This window comes from Felis catus, chromosome B3 (genome assembly GCF_018350175.1).
Source record: "Felis catus isolate Fca126 chromosome B3, F.catus_Fca126_mat1.0, whole genome shotgun sequence".
NCBI lineage: Eukaryota > Metazoa > Chordata > Mammalia > Carnivora > Felidae > Felis > Felis catus.
In genome coordinates, this window is record NC_058373.1 from 127526171 (window position 1) to 127545138 (window position 18968).

Below are 18968 nucleotides of genomic sequence, written 5' to 3' on the forward strand. Positions count from 1 at the left end.
TGTCTGAAAAACTAAAAGCTTAATGCCTTGAGACAGATCTGATGCCTGTTTAATGCAGCTCTAGATTGTGCTTTTTAAAAAAGTATAAAAATCTATACTTTTGGATTTTGGGGGTTTATAGTAGAATGCGGATGAGGCCTGATGTAAAATGGTGTACATGAACTTTGGATTTACCTAAATGCTCCTATCAGCTATGACCTCTGTTAGCACTCACACCCAGCTCAGTTCTTCAGCTCCAGGGGGGTACTTAAAACTTAGAAAGTTTTGAGAGGCCAACATCACTTAGGAAAAATATATATTTTTCTACCAGTAAGAGTAATCTTTCCTTAGTTTATATCTTGAGATTTTATGACATATATATTAAGATTGCAAGTACTTTAAGCAGCTATCGGTCATTTATTTATACTATAGTTAAAATGAATTCCAGATCTTTTTTTAAAAAATAAATGCTTATAGTGGAAAACCATGGCGAGGTCTTTTTATTTCTTTCTTTTTTTTTAAGAGTTTACTTATTTATTTTTGAGGAAGAGAGAAGGCGTGAGTGGGTAAAGAGGCAGAGAGAGAGGGAAAGAGAGAGAATACCAAGTAGGCTCCACACTGTCAATTCAGAGCTGATACAAGGCTTGAACCCATGAACCATGAGATCATGATATGAGTAGAAGCTGGATGCTTAACCGACTGAGCCACCCAGGTGCTCCTGGAGAGGTCTTTAACGAAAGACAAAAAGGAAAATTTAACGAGGAAGAAAAACATCAAGGAAAAGATGTAAAGAGGATTCGGAAAATGTCCTAAATCATAATTGTTCCTCCTTGGAAACTGCACACATGTGACTATTAATCTACTGGGTTTGCTTTTATTTCTATTTAATTAAAAGAAATAAGTATATAATGATGAAAACTAATGAAAGAGTATACCTCTTTTGAAAAGGGAAGCATAATAATATGTAACTCTCCTACAGGTGAGGAGTTGGAAACATAATCTTTTATTACTCGATTTACCCTGTCCTGAAAGACCTTGGATGTTTCCTTTCCTCACAAAGTTCATCTCCTTTCCCATCATTCTTTCCCATCATGCTCTACTCCCACTTTCTCTCTTTCTGCCTTTCAAATGCACAAGAATCATCCTCATTTATGGTCCTTTGTGTTGCTTGGCTGTCTGCTTAAAAAACTGTACTCCATCATTAGGGCATCAAGCCTACCGTTTTTTAACATGTATATATCAAATCAGTGTCGTCTCTTAGGAGACATCTCTTTTTGATGACTCTAGTTAAAACACAATCTTGAGTTCCTATGTCCAACTGGCATATTTTATTTTTTAGAAATCGTATCACTGCTTTGAAGTTAATCACTTATTTATATATAGAAATGTAAGCATCATGAAAGCATTCTTAAAAGATAACCTTTTAAATTGATAGGGTTTTATATTATTTTAAACATTAAATTGATAAGAGCTTATTTGAGCAAAACTTGACACTAATGGAAGGTGGTTGGTTCGTCTGCAGGAACTTGCGGAAAGACTTTCGTAGAGAAGAGGTGACAGGAGGCAACACAATGGCACCATTTGAGTGGCTGTGGCTTACGTGGTTGCTTTATTTGGTAGACTAGTCAGTTGTTTATAACTGGTTGTCTTTAGGTCTTGATTACTTACAGTGGAAGCATTTTAGGGTTAGGTTTGATTTTACTTACAAAAGGCTACAAGGGCATGAAAGCCAACACAGCCCAGTGGCCTTTTTGTTTAATTGATTCAGCAAGATAAAGTTTGCCTTGCCTGCTAATGTATTTCTAGTATCGGAATGCATGACAGACTGATATTAGCGACTCGATAAATGTTTGATAATGAATAGCGGTTGTATTTAGATTCATGACTCTATGATTAGATATTGGGCAGATTTTGGAAGTATTCCTGGTTAGCATTAATTGTTCATCTGTCCTATTTTTTTAAATGTTTTAAATGTTTATTTTTGAGAAAGAGACAGAGACAGAGCATGAGCAGGGGAGGGGCAGAGAGAGAGAGGGAGACACAGAATCTGAAGCAGTCTCTAAGCTTTGAGCTGTCAGCCCAGAGCCCGATGCAGGGCTTGAACTCACAAACCACAAGCTCGTGACCTGAGTGAAGTCAGAGGTCCAACCGACTGAGTCACCCAGGCGCCCCATTCCTGTTCTGTTTATTTAAATCATTATAAATTATTAAATCATTATAATCATGATTAAATCATTAATCATTATTAAATCATTTATAAAACTGTTTACCTAGAACTAAATTAGTACCACTAACAGGACTATATTCTTTATGCTATGGAGAGTCACAGAAAGATTGAAATGAAGAAATGAAACAGTTATGATATGAATGTGTGTGTATATACATATGCATGTGGACGTGTGTATATGCATGTGTGTGGTTTTTTCTGAAAGGTGAATTTGAAAGAGTAAACTCCAGTCTTTGTAGTAGTTTCAGTGATTAATGATGAACAATGAAATGTAGAGGTGTGCATATCCAAGATATAATTTAGGGGTAAAGTTAACAGGATTGTTAATTGATTGAGGGAGTAAAAGAGGCTTTATAGGTGGCTCCTCCATTTTGAATGACTGGGTGGATGATAGTGCTTAAATGTACTAAATGGATTCAGGTGGTTGATATGGGGAACATAGGTATGAATTTCGTGTTTGACAAGTTCAGCTGAAGTCCTACGGAACATCTATTAGTGATGGCTATCAGACAGTTAGATACAATAGTTGGAAGTTCAGGAAAATTGTCTAATCAGAAAATATATATTTGTGAGTAACTGGTTGAAATCAAGAAAGTATAAGGAACAAAGAGGAATTCTCAAAGGAAACAGGAAAAGAAATTCAAGAGAGATAAAGAAAAGAGTTTAAGGAAAACTATGTGAGTATAGTGTCAAGAAAGAGGACTCAATCAACAGTAGCAAACGTGCTAAAAGTCAAGGGTAGGGCGCCGGGGTGGCTCAGTTAGTTAAGCTTCTGACTCCGGTTCAGGTCATGATCTCATGGTTCATGGGTTCGAGCCCCACACTGGGCTCTCTGCTGTCAGCACGGAGTCCTCTTCAGATCCTCGGCCTTCTCTCTCTCCCCGTCCCATAGTCATGCTCTCTGTCTTTCTCTCTCTCAAGAATAAATAAACACTAAAAAATTTTATAAAAATCAAGTGTGATGAAGAGTAAAAGATTATTAGAAGATGCAATTATGTTATTTCCAGGGGCTGTAGGATCAATAATTCATTAAGAGCAATTAATATGAGGTATTTTATAGAATATTGTTTTCCCGGACATGGGAAAAATGTGTGTATGCTCTTTCATCTCCCATAACAGGTACATAAACTTAGGGTTTGTATTTAGCTATTCTTAGGTAGAATGGATTTCAGATAAAGAAATTTTCTGCCTGAGGAATGATAAAGAATAAACTAAGGCTGTGAGACACCTGGGTGGCTCAGTCGGTTAAGCGTCCGACTGTGGCTCAGGTCATGGTCTCATGGCTGGTGAGTTTGAGCCCCGAGTCGGGCTCTGTGCCGACAGCTCAGAGCCTGGAACCTGCTTCAGATTCTATGTCCCTCTCTTGCTCTGCCCCTCCCCTTGCTCATGCTCTGTCTCTTTCTCTCTATCAGTAATAAATAAAAAATATTTTTAAGAGAATAAACTAAGGCTGTGAATATTAGTGTCTTCCAAACAGCATAACCCAATAATAGCACTCCAATATGGTGCTGATATTTTCTTCTGTACTATGCAATACTGTACTGTACATAGAGATTTCATTTATTTGACCATCTCTACAAGAGAAAGGTATTCCCAATAGTAAAATAATTCCTAATGCCACCATTGACAACAAGCCTCAAACTTCTTATAGGTTTGCTATCTTTCCCATTGCATTGTCTCCTCAAAGCAAACAGTATTCTCCTATAAATCTCATCCTAATAGCAAAAGAAAAATTGAGTCAGACTCCTCTGAAATGAAAAAAAAGTAAACCCAACACAAAGAAGGAGAAAGTAATAAAGACAAGAGTAGAAATTAATGTAACAGAAAATAGAAATTGAGAAAATTAATAAGCTGAATGTCTAACTCCCCTACGATGTCTATTTTTCCTCGAAACCTCCTATTTCACCTTTTTTTTTTTTTAAATTTCCGTGACTGTTGCTGCTGTTCCCACATCCTCTGTTTCACCAAAGCCAAGAAAAGTCCATCCTTTGGCTCAACATCAACATGCAACCAGTCACAAAATCTTATTGCTACTACCTCCTTAATAGTTCTGACACCAGCGGGTTCTCCCAGTTTCCATAGACAGCTTTTTAATGGACTCTGGTCCCTTTCAGATATAGATTATTAAATGACTTCCTGTCTATTCACTGCAAGTGGATCTGAAATAAATCCATAAATCACTCCGCTCTCAGAATAATCTTTTTGAAATGAAAAATCTGATCCTACTTCTTCCCTACTGAGAACACTGCAATGACTCCCCAGGGCATTCGATGTAAAGTTCAAGCTCCTGACCTGTGTACATGGTACCGTTTCTAATCTGGAACCTGTGTGCTTTCTTACCTCATAGCCTTCCAGTCTTTACATAAAGCCTGCTCTCTGGAAACTTGGGTTATTGATTTTAGATCTTCTTTTTTAATATAAGTTCAATATAACTTAAAGTTATGTATTTCCTTTTAAGCAACAGTTTTACTACATCCCACAAAAGTGGATATGTTGAATTGTAGCATTTGCTTAAAACTTGTTTTTACTTTTTTTGTGATTTCTATAGATTATCTACAAGTATTTTGCATAATTTCCAAATATTTGTGTTTTCTAGATATTGTATCATGTTTGCTTTAATTTAATTCTATTAATAATAAACAACATACTATATGTGATTTCAATTCTTTGAAGTCTATTGAAAATATTCTTTGGTACACTTGTCTTGATAAAGAATTGTTGAACCATTATGTTGTATACATGAAACTAATATAACTATATTGGAATTAAATTCTTTTAATTTTTTTAATGTTTATTTTTGACAGAGAGAGAGAGAGAGAGACAGAGACAGAGAGAGACAGAGACAGAGCATGAGAGGTGGGGAGGAGCAGAGAGAGAGGGAGACACAGATTCCAAAGCAGGCTCCAGGCTCCCACTGTCAGCACAGAGCCCTACGCGGGGCTCGAACTCACAGACTGCTCATGACCCGAGCTGAAGTCGGATGCTCAACCGACTGAGCCACCCAGGTGCCCTGGAATTAAATTCTTTTCATGTTTGTTTATTTTGGGGAGAGAAAGGACAGGGAAGGGGCAGAGAGAGAGAGAGAGAGAGAGAGAGAGAGGGAGACAGCAGATCTTAAACAGGCTCTGCACTGTCAGCAGTGAGCCAGGCGTGGGGCTCGAACTCACGAGCCAGGAGATTATGACCTGAGCTGAAGTCAGACGCTCAGCCTACTGAGCCACCCACGTGACCCTGGAATTAAATTTAAAAAAAAGAAAAAGAAAAAGAAAATATATTTATGGGGCAGCATATAGCTTATTTTGGTAAACGTGCTCTGCACACTTGCAAAAAATATGTAGTCTTCAATTGTTGAATGTATTGCTCTCTATATATCAATGAGGTCATGGTAGTGGAATTTGTGTGTGTGTGTGTGTGTGTGTGTGTGTGTGTGTGTGTGTGTCTAGTTCTATCAACTGCTGAAAGAGATGTGTTAACATTTTTAACAACATTTGGGGAATGGTCTCTTCTGTCAATCTTTGCTGCATGATTTTAAAGCTCTGCTGTCCAGTAATGGGGTGCCTCTGTGGCTCAGTCAGCTGAGCGTCCCACTCTGATTTCAGCTCAGGTCATGATCTCACGGTCGTGATGTAGTGCCCCTCATCGGGCTCTGCTCGGAGCACGGAGCCAGCTTCAGAGTCTCTCTCTTTCTCTGTCCCTCTGCCCTCCTCTCTCTCTCTCTGTCAAAACTAATAAATAAGTTAATAATGAATTTAAAAAAATAGAGCTCTGTTACTAGGTAAATAATAGATTCCTGAATGTTTTGTGTTCTTCTTTTATCAGTATTCAACGCCCGTGTTACATCTGATCATTCTTTTGTCCTAAGTGGACATAATTGATTTGCTCTCTAATACATACTGTTTGCATATTAAATATTTTTTCATCCACGTAGTTTCAATTTGTGTTATATATATATGAAATGGATCTCATATATAGTGCAGAGTGGATTCTTAATCAATTTTGACGTCTGTGATGTTTTAATTAGAATGTTTACCTTATTAAAACTTCATTTAATTATTAATGTAGTTGGATTTAGGTCTAACATTGTTTTCTACTTTCTCTCTTTTGAATTTGTTCTTTTGTTCCTCATTTCCTGCTTTATTTTGTATCATTTAGATATTTTTTAGTATTCCATTTTAACTTATGTATTGGATTATTAATTTTGCATTTTTTGTTAGTGGTTCCTTGAGGGATAACACAAACTAAAGTTTTCAATCTACTTAGAGTTAAATCTTGTAACTGTTTATATCCCTTAATTTTATGCTACTGTGTTCTATTTTTACATATACAAACATAAAAATGATAATTCAATGTTATAATTTTTTTAGTCATATGGATTTTATTTTTTTAAGTTTATTTATTTATTTTGGGGGAGAGAGACAGAGAGCATGAATATGAGCAGGAGGGGCAGAGAGAGAGAGAGAGAGAGAGAGAGAGAGAGAGAGAGAAAGAGAATCCCAAGCAGGCTCTACGCTACACTGTTAGCACAGAGCCTGGTACAGAGTTTGAACTCATGACCCGAGCAAAATCAAAAGTCTGATACTTAACCAACTGAGCCATCCAGGTGCCTCAGTCATATGGATTTTAAAACTAAGGGAGAAAAATAGCATTTTATATTTATTTCAATATTTACCATTTCTGATGTTTTTCACTTATTCCTGAGGATACTATTCTATACTATGTCATACCCCTTCAGCTTGAAAAAGAGCTTTAAACGTTCCTTATAGTAGGGGGTCTGTAGATAACTCATCTATTTGTCTTTTCTCTGAAAATATCACACTATCATTCTGAAAGATATTTATATAGATATAAAATTCTTGGTAAGCAGTTTTTTTCATTTCAGCACTTAAAGATGTTTTGCTGTCTTCTGGTTTTTATAATTTCTGATTAGAAGTCTTTGATCATTCTAATTGTTTCCCCCCTGGATGTAAGTTGCCATTTTCCTCAGGCTTCTTTCAGAATTTTCTCTTTATCTCTGGTTTTCAGCAATTGACTATGAAATAGCTGGTTGTGGTTTTCCTTATATTTATCTTGCTTGAATTTGAGCCTAGCGGATCGGTAAACGTATAGCTTTCACTAAATTTGGGAGGTTTTCAGGCCAATATTTCTTTAAGTGTTTTTCCTGCTCAGTTATCTATGATCTCTTTGGGAGTCTAATCACACATATGTGAGTGGTTTTCATTTTTGTCATCCCACTCATCCTTGAATCTCTCTTCATTTTTTTTTTCCTCATTATTTTTCTCTCTTTTCTTCGGATTAGATATCTTCTATTAAACTATCTCTCTTTTTAGTGACTCTTTTTAAAAGTCCCTACCGTTCTTCTCCTAAGACTATCCTGGCATTTTGGATTATTGTTATTGTATTTTATTGTATTGTATTTTTTCAATTATAAAATTTCCATTTGGATATTTTTATTCTTTCTATTTCTCTTTCAACATCTTCTGTCTTTGCATTCATTAGAAGTGTATTTTCCTCTTTTCTAATCAAGCATAGTTACAAAATTTACTTTAACATCCTAGACTAAACATCCTGACATCTGGGTCATCTCAGTGTTGGTTTCTGTTGAATTTTTTTTTTCCCCTTGAGAATAGGTCACATTTTCCAAGTTCTTCCAATGCTTAATATTTTTGAATTGCATTCTTGAATTGTAAATGCCTCCTTCAGAGGCTTGGCATTTTCTTATAGTAGGCAATGAACAACGTTTGACCCAATTCACAACCCCATCTTTTGGGCACGAGCTTCTCCATTTAATTCTTTTGTCTTTAGCGGGGTTGTTGGAGGCCTGCCCCATGTTTGCGTGTTTCTGGCTTCGGTCAGAGATCTGAGAAAAGTGTATACATAAAATTTGGAGTTCTCCTTCTCTGGCCCTGGATCCTCCAGGATTAGCCTCTCACTCTCCAATGATTGTGGTTTCCTTGAACTCTGACTTTTGTTACTTTAAGCCAGAAAACTTTGTGTTTTCTTTCTGAATTTTATCCACCCTCTGGGGAGGTGACTGTATTCTGTCTTCTAGCCTAAAGCCATAAGAATGAGTAAATCGTTCTAAGATAGTTTATTTTTTTTTTATTTTTTCCCCCTGTGGTTCAACTCTCCGTCAGAAAACTTCCTTGCTTTTGTGTGTACTTCAGAGCCTGTAGGTGGTTTTTTGGTTTGTTTTCTGTTTGACTTTTATTTACTTGTTTCTTGGTTTAGAGTCCATAGGCATGCATTCAAATATAGCAGAAGTAGAACTAATATGTTTAGTTTGTATACTGTCATGTAGTTTGGCAACAAGGAAAACAAAACTCGATTGGAAATACAGACATGAAACCTATTAGAATCACCAGTTTGCTATTAAAGAGGATTTTCAGATGGATAAAAAAGACTCTTTTCAATTGTGAAGCTATTTTCTTATTTCTGAGTTTCTAATAAAATACAACTATTGAAATACAGAAGAAGTAGTGAGGCCTTTTCTCCGAGGTCATTATACAATCACTTAACCATCTTTTACAGTCTCAAAAATATTCACGGACAAAACAGCTCTTGCTAGCCTTGTGCAAATTCACAGGGTATCCTGCAAGGCATTTGCTTCTGTTTACCTTACATAAAGATTAGCCCTTTATTATATTTGCCATTTATATTCATAACATAAGACCGGTGTCATGAGAAAATCATGCCATGATATATGGCCTCAATATGATCATCTAATAGCTGTTGGTGATGGAGAAGGAGTAGTAGATCGATACTGTGGATTCTGTGAACCTCTGATAACATCTTCTTTAGAGTCTAAGTTTATTGAGTGGAAAATCTGAAGTTTCACTACTTTTATATCTCTGGCATCTGGTTCCATGACTTGTACACACTTGTGCATTTGGTAAGTTTTCAGAAAGTAACATCAAATGAAAAACAAGTTTTGTTCTTTCAATAATCATTTCTTGATGGATATTGTGTGAGGAAGAGCATGGCATTCACAGTCTGAAACACTTTATTTGCTACAAGGTTTTGGAATTTCATAACTACAGTCAGGCAAGTCAATCCTTTTGACTCTAAGTGACTTATTCTACAAAATGGCAATAATGTTAGCTAACTCATGAAATAGTGAAAGTCATATAATATAATGTAGATAAAATTGTTTTTGAAATAGTAAATTGCTAACAAATGCTAGTCGTGGTATCCCTATATGACACAGTATGCTATGTGGTGTAATAAACATAAAATAGTCAAGGTAAAGTTCATTGCAACAAAGAAGCTGTAATCAAGACTTGGATGAACCTGTGAGTCTATACTTTTTTATTAAACTTCTAGTATATGTAAGATTCAGGTGTCCAAAATAAAGGGTCTAGGCAATTCTGTGAAATATCTACAAGCTTTAAAGATAACATTTATGATGTCCCCCCCCCTTTTTTTTTGCCCTTAGAGCGCAATGCTTTCCTTTCCTGCTTCTTTCAAGGAAATGGAATAAACAAAATATCATTACATGTATTTATATGCTTATTATTCGTTGATATGTTAACTCACTTATTATTAATAGCTTATATATTGGTAAGTATTATGATTTAACGTAGTAGAAAAACAATCCATTTCATGAGTGAATGTACCAGTAATGGCTCGTGTTCTCGTTAGTCTTGCACTCAGAGAGGAAAGCAGAGTATGGAAAGAAGCATGCGGTTCATACACAGGAGGTGCAGGTGTGGAAACGAACCCCCTCTTTTGGCTTGGAGGCATTTCTCTCTGTTGGGTTCCCCTTGGAACTCCCTTCTCCCTTAGTAGTTTCATATATAATCGCAGCTAAGCTTCTTTTGGGAATCCTTAAGAAAAGAAAACTGGATTCCTATTTTATGAAAAAAATTAAGATATTTATTTATTTATTTATTTATTTATTTATTTATTTATTTTTGAGAGAGAAGGATGAACAGGGGAGGGGCAGAGAGAGAGGAGAGAGAGGATCTAAAGCAGATTCTGCACTGACAGCAGACAGCCCAATGCGGGACTTGAACTCATGCACAGTGAGATCATGACCTGAGCCAGAGTTGGACACTTAATCAACTGAGCCACCCAGATGCCCCTGGATTCCTATTTTATTTTTTTTTTTAATTTTTTTTTTCAACGTTTATTTATTTTTGGGACAGAGAGAGACAGAGCATGAACGGGGGAGGGGCAGAGAGAGAGGGAGACACAGAATGGGAAACAGGCTCCAGGCTCTGAGCCATCAGCCCAGAGCCCGACGCGGGGCTCAAACTCATGGACCGCAAGATCGTGACCTGGCTGAAGTCGGACGGACGCTTAACCGACTGCGCCACCCAGGCGCCCCTGGATTCCTATTTTAAAGTAATAAGTTCTATTGTTCTGATCCTAAGTTAGAAATAAACAATGTAAAGACTGGAAATTAGAATTTGATTCTAAAAATACCTTCTCTGTGACTAACACTTCTTTCTTTTCGCTCTTAAAGACAGCTGAATACTTTTATTTAAACAAATCAAGAGCTATATAGCACTAATACATTATTAAATACAATGGACTCAGTGAATATGTTGAATTAAAGTCAATTCTGTTCTGAGGATGTTAGCATAGCCCATGCAGTACCACCAGAACATTAGCTTGCCTCTTTTTCCTAACTAGAGCTTGAAAGACAAAATTTATATATTTTTTTCTGGCTCCCTACGTAGTAACAAGACATGAAATCCAGTCACGATCTGCTTTCTAAGGTACTCTGGTGTCTTAGACCTTTCTATCTGTCCTTTGGAAATGGTTTGGATCTCTCTCTGCTAAAGATTATTTCCGTTTTTCATATTGAAGAAAAGGTCCTCCAATTTCATCGTGACATTTACATCATCTAATAGACATCTCATTGCTAAAGTAAATTTATACATAATATATCTCAGCTTTAGGGTTCTTGGATTTTAATTAGAGGATGAAACATAAATCAGGATTTCAAGCCACAGTGGTTAATAGAGCTGTCCCCTTGCTGTCTATTAGACTAACAGTGCCAATCACAATATTCAAAAACAAATATGCCAAATCCCTGCTTGTTCTTGGGAAATACTTCACAAAAATATGTCCTCCTTTATTTTGTATTAGGTAAAGGTGGGATTTCCAGCATTTACATATTCTGCAGCAAAACATGTGTGCATTAAAGTGACCCGCTAAAAGTAAATTCAAAATCTTTTTCCTGTCTTGTTTCCTCCTTTTTCCTTTCATATTACTATATGGTGTGGTAAGAAAAGCAAAAACCATGACTTGTGGTGCGCATGTTTTTATCCACTGTACTTTTAGGGACTTTAAACACTTGTTTGCCTTTTGCAACACATTTAACTCCTCGCAAATACGTGAAAACGTGCTTACATTTAGTGGTTTCTAAATTTAATGGTGATTTTTGGAAAACCAGGGAAAATGTGGGATGCCCGCTTCTAGAAGAGCCTGTTAATGTTTTCAGTTACATTCTTAGGCATCTAGATAGCCACCAAATGCAGTGGTGTATGAAGAACCACAATGTATTTAGAATTATCCACAAGACAAATAAAGTCTCCAACCAGGTAGCAAACGCTTAATGAGAATCATTTATCTCATACATTTTTTTCAGTCTGTTGTGTTAAAGAAAACACTGCTCTGTGGCTATGTGAAACTCCAAAGCACAATTAGTGCTAATATGCCCATGATTTTCTGCCAGACAAGTAAAAACTACAGAAAAGTATCTTCTTTTAAATAGTGCATTCTATTTTGTTTGGTAGAAAATTTCCTGGAAAGCATTATTAGATAATATCACTGTATTGTTATTGTTAATGTAAGTCAATTGTGATAAGAAGATTGGAAGAATAGAGAGAGGTAAAGGGTGATTTTAATACATTTCTTTGTATACTTTTAATTTTTTCAGTGGCATATCTTTGAATTGTTTCAACTTAATTTAATTTTTCTCTTCTCTTCTCTTACCTTATCCTATCTTATCTTAGAGAGAAGAGAGTGTGCAAGCGGAGAGGAGCAGAGAGAGAGAATCTTGGGGCTCAATCCCACAACTCTGGGATCATAACCTGAGCTGAAATCAAGAGTCATACACTCAACCGTCTGAGCCACCCGGGTGCCCCTGAATTATTTTAATAATAAAATTTTTGACTTGTACACATATAAGCATTGCATCATGAAAGAGTACATATATTGATTTTAACATATTAGAAAAAGGAATTATAATTAATTATTTTTAATTTTTTTTTCTCAACGTTTTTATTTATTTTTGGGACAGAGAGAGACAGAGCATGAACGGGGGAGGGGCAGAGAGAGAGGGAGACACAGAACCAGAAACAGGCTCCAGGCTCTGAGCCATCCGCCCAGAGCCTGACGCGGGGCTCGAACTCACGGACCGCAAGATCGTGACCTGGCTGAAGTCAGACGCTTAACCGACTGCGCCACCCAGGCGCCCCTATAATTAATTACTTAAATCAACAGGTTTTTCCTAGATTTCCTCCTACATGCTGGAGAATGTGACCGGCACTAAAGATATATTGTTAAAAAAAATAGCACAGGGCCGTCTTAACCAATGATCTGTCAGTCTGGTAGGAAACACTGACGAGTACAATTTGATGCATGACAGTGTCAGTACTGCTTATTAGAGGCATTCATAAGTGTTTAGGAAGCACAGAGGAGAAAGATACACAGCAGGTTGGGGTAAGCAAAGAGGCAGTGGCGTCAGCTATGTTGCTGTGCATCATGGACTAGATGCTATAGGGAGGTTGAATACAAAATGGGAAGACAGTCTAGAGAGACAAGAGCATGTGTGAGGCGTGGAAGGGAAAAAAAAATATATTGCTGACAACTTTTTCAAGAGCAAGTGGCCCATCCCAGAGTGAACTAAAAAAAAAATATTTTCAGGGAAGTGATATGGAAGGAGACCACACACGAAGATCAGAATCTTTGTACACTCTGTGAATATCTTGTATTTACTCCCAGGCCAGAGTGTGAGGGACTATAAAAAACAGGAAGTTTAAGCAGAGTAGTAAGTAATCAGATTTATATTCCCCAGTGCTGGGGATCAGAGCCAACTATACTCCCAGCATCTGTCTACACTTCATCTAATGTATTTAATATAAGGTAAAATAGAGTATATTTAATGTATTATAAATTAGTGATAATTTCAAATAGTCGTGATGCCACTACCTGGCCAATTACTGGTGACCTGTTGCTTGTCTGCCAAGGATTATCTGTGAACTCTTTAAACATGTGAGCAACTTAATCCTAGAATCTTTTTTTGAGTGTCCATTTCCTGGGAGTACTCATGGGGCCCACAGGAAAGAGATGACTCAATCAAAGGAAATCATTTGCAAAGGCACGGACAGGTCTAATAGAAATAATAATCAAGCATCATAGTTCTAACAACAGTGGACAGATGTTACCACTCACAGTTCTAAAGGGGGAAGAGAAGGCATGATTAGAGCACAGGTAGAGTACCTGTAGGGAAATGCCACCTGGTAAGAGTTTTAGTTTTTGGCATAGGGACATAGCCAACATGTAGTGAGTGATCCTGTAGGTAGACAGTCAGGGTAATATGTACTAGACCTCTTGCCCATTCTCTGAATTCCTGTTGGTGCCAACCTTTAAGTAACTTGAAGTCAGAGGGCAAAGCGCTCTTTTGTGAAGAGCTGGTCAGCCACTTGGGGAAGCAGTTTGGAAAAAGCATAAGCAATCTGAAGGGGAGGATAGAGAAAATCAAACACAGCACACCTCTGTTTATCAGCCAATGGTTGTGTTTGGAGCACCATATGTTAAAAATGTTTCATAGAATGCTGATTCTATAGCATTTGAATAATTTCATTTGAAAATATTCAAGTCGTCAAGTATGATACATCAAATGTAGTTAAAAATATGTCCATACAGCTGAGCCACTCAAATCTTTAATATGCTAATGTGCAATGTACTCCTCCAAGTGGGCATAGAACATGCAGTGTTCTCATATGTATCTGGATATTAAAGTTCCTTTTAGAGTTTAAGATGGAAGGCTACTTATGAGCTTGTGAAGCTGCTGCTATGGTTAAACATTTGGCCAATTCAGGGAAAAATGTCACGTGAATACATCTTTGCATTATTTTTTTTCAGATTTATTCAGTGTGTTGACTGTCTTAAAAGATTCATCTGCCACAGATGTCTTATTTAAAATACTCAACTTTTTTTAGTCTGTGTCTTTCATCATGGAAGACATCTCCTCTCTGACCAAAACTTATCAGCTCATTGAAAATACTAAAAAAAATTTTTTACTCAAAAACTATGTATTTGTACACCATTCTCCAATTTTATTTGAAATAATATGTATAAAAACTTTACAATTATAAACTTATCTTTTTCAAAAACTAGATCCTTTTAGTTTTGGGCTAGCATTAGGCAGTTTTTTTGCCCTTTATTTATTTAGTTTTTTCTGTTAACATTGTATCTTTTAATAAAAAAAAATCTCCTTGACATTTTAACTGCAAATAAGTTACTTAAGAATAAATATGGCTTCTGAGGGTTGATGGGTGGTGGGAGGGAGGGGAAAATGGGTGATGGGCGTTGAGGAGGGCACCTGTTGGGATGAGCACTGGGTGTTGTATGGAAACCAATTTGACAATAAATCTCATAATAAAAACAAAGAATAAATATGGCTTAATTTCCTAAATTTGGTTGTGGAATCCCTTAGGTATTTCCTAGTGATTTGTTCCTTAAATTCTCAAGTGTATGTTATCTTTCTTATTTCTGTTCCAGTGTTTACTTTGAGACCATTCTCACATTCCTACTGTTATTTTTTAAATGATTTTTTTAAATGTTTATCTATTTTTGGGAGATGGAGGGGCAGAGAGAGAGGAAGACCCAGAATCCAAAGCAGGCTCCAGCCTCTGAGCCTGTCAGCACAGAGCTCGACTTGGGGCTCAAACCCAAGTGCTGGACCCTGACCTGGGAGGAACTCAGGCGCCCAGCCAACCAAGCCACACAGGCCCCCCCATTCTTATTGTTCCTAAAAGAAGAGTGTGTATGCCCAATATGTTTGTCATTGTAATTTCAGCCTTTCAATACCAGAAATGAAACTGTATTGTAAATTACAACATAAAATAATAAGGGAGTCAAGGAAGCTGCACAATTAAATGCAATAATTTGAGATAATTCGTCAGTCAATATGTCATATTATTTTGAAATATTTTACAAATTTGATTATAATATCTACCTTGACATTGTGATTTATGGAAGATAGTTGTTTTTTTTTGGTCAATGATGGGCACACTTAACCTTTTGCAGTTATAGCTTCATTTGGTATCTTGAAATCACTTATAGGAATACAGTAGAATTCAAGAATTCTGTCCTCTTTTTTTTTAATGTTTTATTTTATTTTTGAGAGAGAGAGAGAGAGCAAGTGGGGGGGGCAGAGAGAGGGGGTGACACGGATTCCGAAGCAGGCTGCAGGCTCTGAGCTGTTAGCCTGACGTGGAGGGGGGCGGGGGGCGTTTGTGGTGTTCAAACCTACAAACCGTGAGATCATGAGAGCCAACCAGGTGTCCCATGTCCTCAGTCCTCTTATTCTTTTTCTCTCTCATTCCAGTGAATAAAATAATATGGTTAGCTTAATTGGGAGCAACATGCATTCAGAGCTTTAGTTTTTGGTGTAAAATTTTATTCTGAGAGTGTTTATTTTGAATTTATTGATTTTTTTCTTTCCTCTTTTGATCTCATGGTGGAGTTAAATAGAAAAGTTAGGCTAGGGACCATAGATCATTTAATTCAAAATTTTTAGTACATAATTCAGTTCTTAGAATTTGGAAGCCTTAACTGAATTAAAAAAAATATTCCTGATTATAACTCTGTCCTGTCACATGTAAAAAAAAATTAAAAATGCAAAAAAAATAGGGAAAGATACTCTAAAATCACTCATTGCTATGGAGCATGTCAATGTTCACTATCTCCCCAAGAAAGTATAGAATTTAGTAGAGGATGAGTGGAAAGAAAATCTTTGATTTGTTCAAGAGGTTAAGATGTTATTGGGGAGGATGGTGCATCTATGACCGAGACAGATTTATTTTGTTACAGAAGTTCATTATCATTTGTGAAGTACGGATTCTCCAAAACTAAACTATTGAGTCATAAATCGTTCTGTAAGTATTTTGAATTCCAGTCACTGAGGGGAGGAATCATGGACCCGTGCCACCATAAATAAAATGGTATCGGCATGTCACATGCTGAGTGGCTTTAGCACCAGTCCTAGTAGGCTGCAGTGCTCCAGATGATGATGGAATGACTTTGGTGAAACATCATTTTTGACTTAAATTCCCTTGAAGAATATTTTCATAACTCGTTAATTAATCGAACCAAACAAAACATCTCGTGGTTACAGTCACTGTTTTTACTTTTTTAAGAATATGTTTCATCAAAAATACGTATTAGGAGATAATTAAGCTAAAGCTTTTAAAGTTTCTATGTGAGTGTGCATGTGTATATAAAAATGTAAATTGCCTCTACTTGGTGTAAATCCATCATTTCTTTATGATAAATACTGCTGGTATGCTTTTGGTGTGAAAATGAATATGTCACTCTTGATTTGGTGTTATGATGTATTAATCTCCTGTGGGTAATAGTCTACCCACTGTATAAAAGAGTGCTTCACAGTACATCAAAAATTGCAATCAAAGCTCTTTCTCCAAAAAGATAAACATAAAACTAAAGTGGTCTGTGGGCACCTGTTATCCATGTGAGAACAGGTCAAGGCCATCACCTTGGCTCATATTTAAACCCATATTTTGCAATGGGACACAATACAAGAGGAAGAATATTTGTTTAATAGAGTGATCAATGTAGCCTGACGATGAAAATGAACAGGCACACAAAGGGCTTTCCTGTATAGAGAATCAGATCTTAATTAAGAGATGGTTTATCAAAATGTCTAGTTTCAATATATTTTTTAAGAGTAGATAAACATGGTTGTAAGTGATGGTGATGTTTGGAGTTGGACGAATGTGTGTTTTAGCATAGGTTCACATAATATCGACGCATTAACTTAATCATAATATGAGTAACCACGTATGAAAGCTTGCTACGTGTCCGATAATAAATTAAAGATCTTATGGACATTATCACACATAAATATGATGGGGCATTTCGCAGATCATAAAAAAATAAGATGGAGAAAGGTTATGTATTAGATAGCGAGGAAAAAATAAAACAGAGTTTAAACCCAGTTCGGTCTAACTATAACGTTTGTACTTCATATCTCCTGTGCTCTGCATCCTTCCAAATCACATAAACTCTGTGAGTTTGTTCGCTTATCTATAAAATGGGAAGCCCCATTCTCTCACGCAAGGCTCATGTGAAGATTAGAAAGGGTCCACGTAACATCCTTTGCATAGACTCCAGTGCATAATCTGTTAAAAACGAATTGCAACTGCTATTACTTCAACATCTTTTGGGAAAGATACTTCCTTCTAAATAATTAACAAGTATGATTATTATGGTTTTGTTGTTAGAGTCCAGTTGCCAACATTGGATGTGCTGTCCTTCAGAGGGGTGGTAACAGCCTGCCCTGTTCTCTCCCTCTGCAAGCAAAGACAAATGGTTGAGATTTTTTTCCTTAAGGCTTCACTGCAGAAAAATATTATAGCTAAGTTAGACAATGAATCGTGTGAAAATGATAAAATTCTTAGAAAAAGAATTTGACTATTAAAGTGGACATAGGGTGTGTATTGTAAATAAATTATCATGTGCCAAATGTGATTTTTTTTCATCAAAGACTTACCTTTTCTTGACTTTGAAATGGGGCTATCTAGAACAAAAGTGATCTAGACAGTAGCCGAAAATAACGGGCTAATAACAACAGCTATCGGTTACCAAGTGCTTATTCAGTGCCAGGTGCTATTCTGAGCTCTTTCTATGTAAGATCTTGTCATACTCACAGAAATTTTATGAGATGGGTAGAATGATGATCACCTTCTAATAGTTAAGGAAATGGAGGTGCACATAAGATAAATATTAGTCTCAATATTCGACTGAATACAGGCTGTGTGTCCAGAGAATCTATAATTTAATGCAAAAATAATTGTATATATATATTTATATTCCTATCTTATGTACATGCCTTTTGTTCTTTGATGCGTACATAGACAAAGTGACTTCAAATTAAATGTATATTTTACAAATAATTGTAAAAGCTAGTTGACAAAATAGAGCCTAAAGGAGAAAAGCAATGGCTTTGGAATAAAAACAAAGAATAAAATGCCAACACTCTAATGCATTAGTCATGTGACTTTAGGCTATACAGAACTTCTCTGAACCTCAGTCTCTTTGTCTAAAAGCTGGCAGGACACTACTTGTTTCTATGGTTTATAATAATGACTTAAAGAGATGCCTATATTACAGGTTGGCATAACTTGGCATATAATGTCCTTGACAACTGTTCACTGAATATGAAATTAGGAAGCATCTTGAATTTTGAATTCTAAAATATTAGTCCTTAAACTTTTTTTTTTGTGAATTAATCTATCCTGTGTGTTCTTTTTAAAATTAGTGATTAGACCAGGTTGCCTGGGTGGCTCGGTCTGTTGAGCGGCCGACTTCGGCTCAGGTCATGATCTCGCGGTCCGTGAGCTTGAACCCCGCGTCGGGCTCTGTGCTGACAGCTCAGAGCCTGGAGCCTGTTTCGGATTCTGTGTCTCCCTCTCTCTGACTCTTCCCTGTTCATGCTCTGTCTCTGTCTCAAAAATAAATAAACGTTAAAAAAAATTAAAAAAAAATTAGTGATTAGATAAAATTA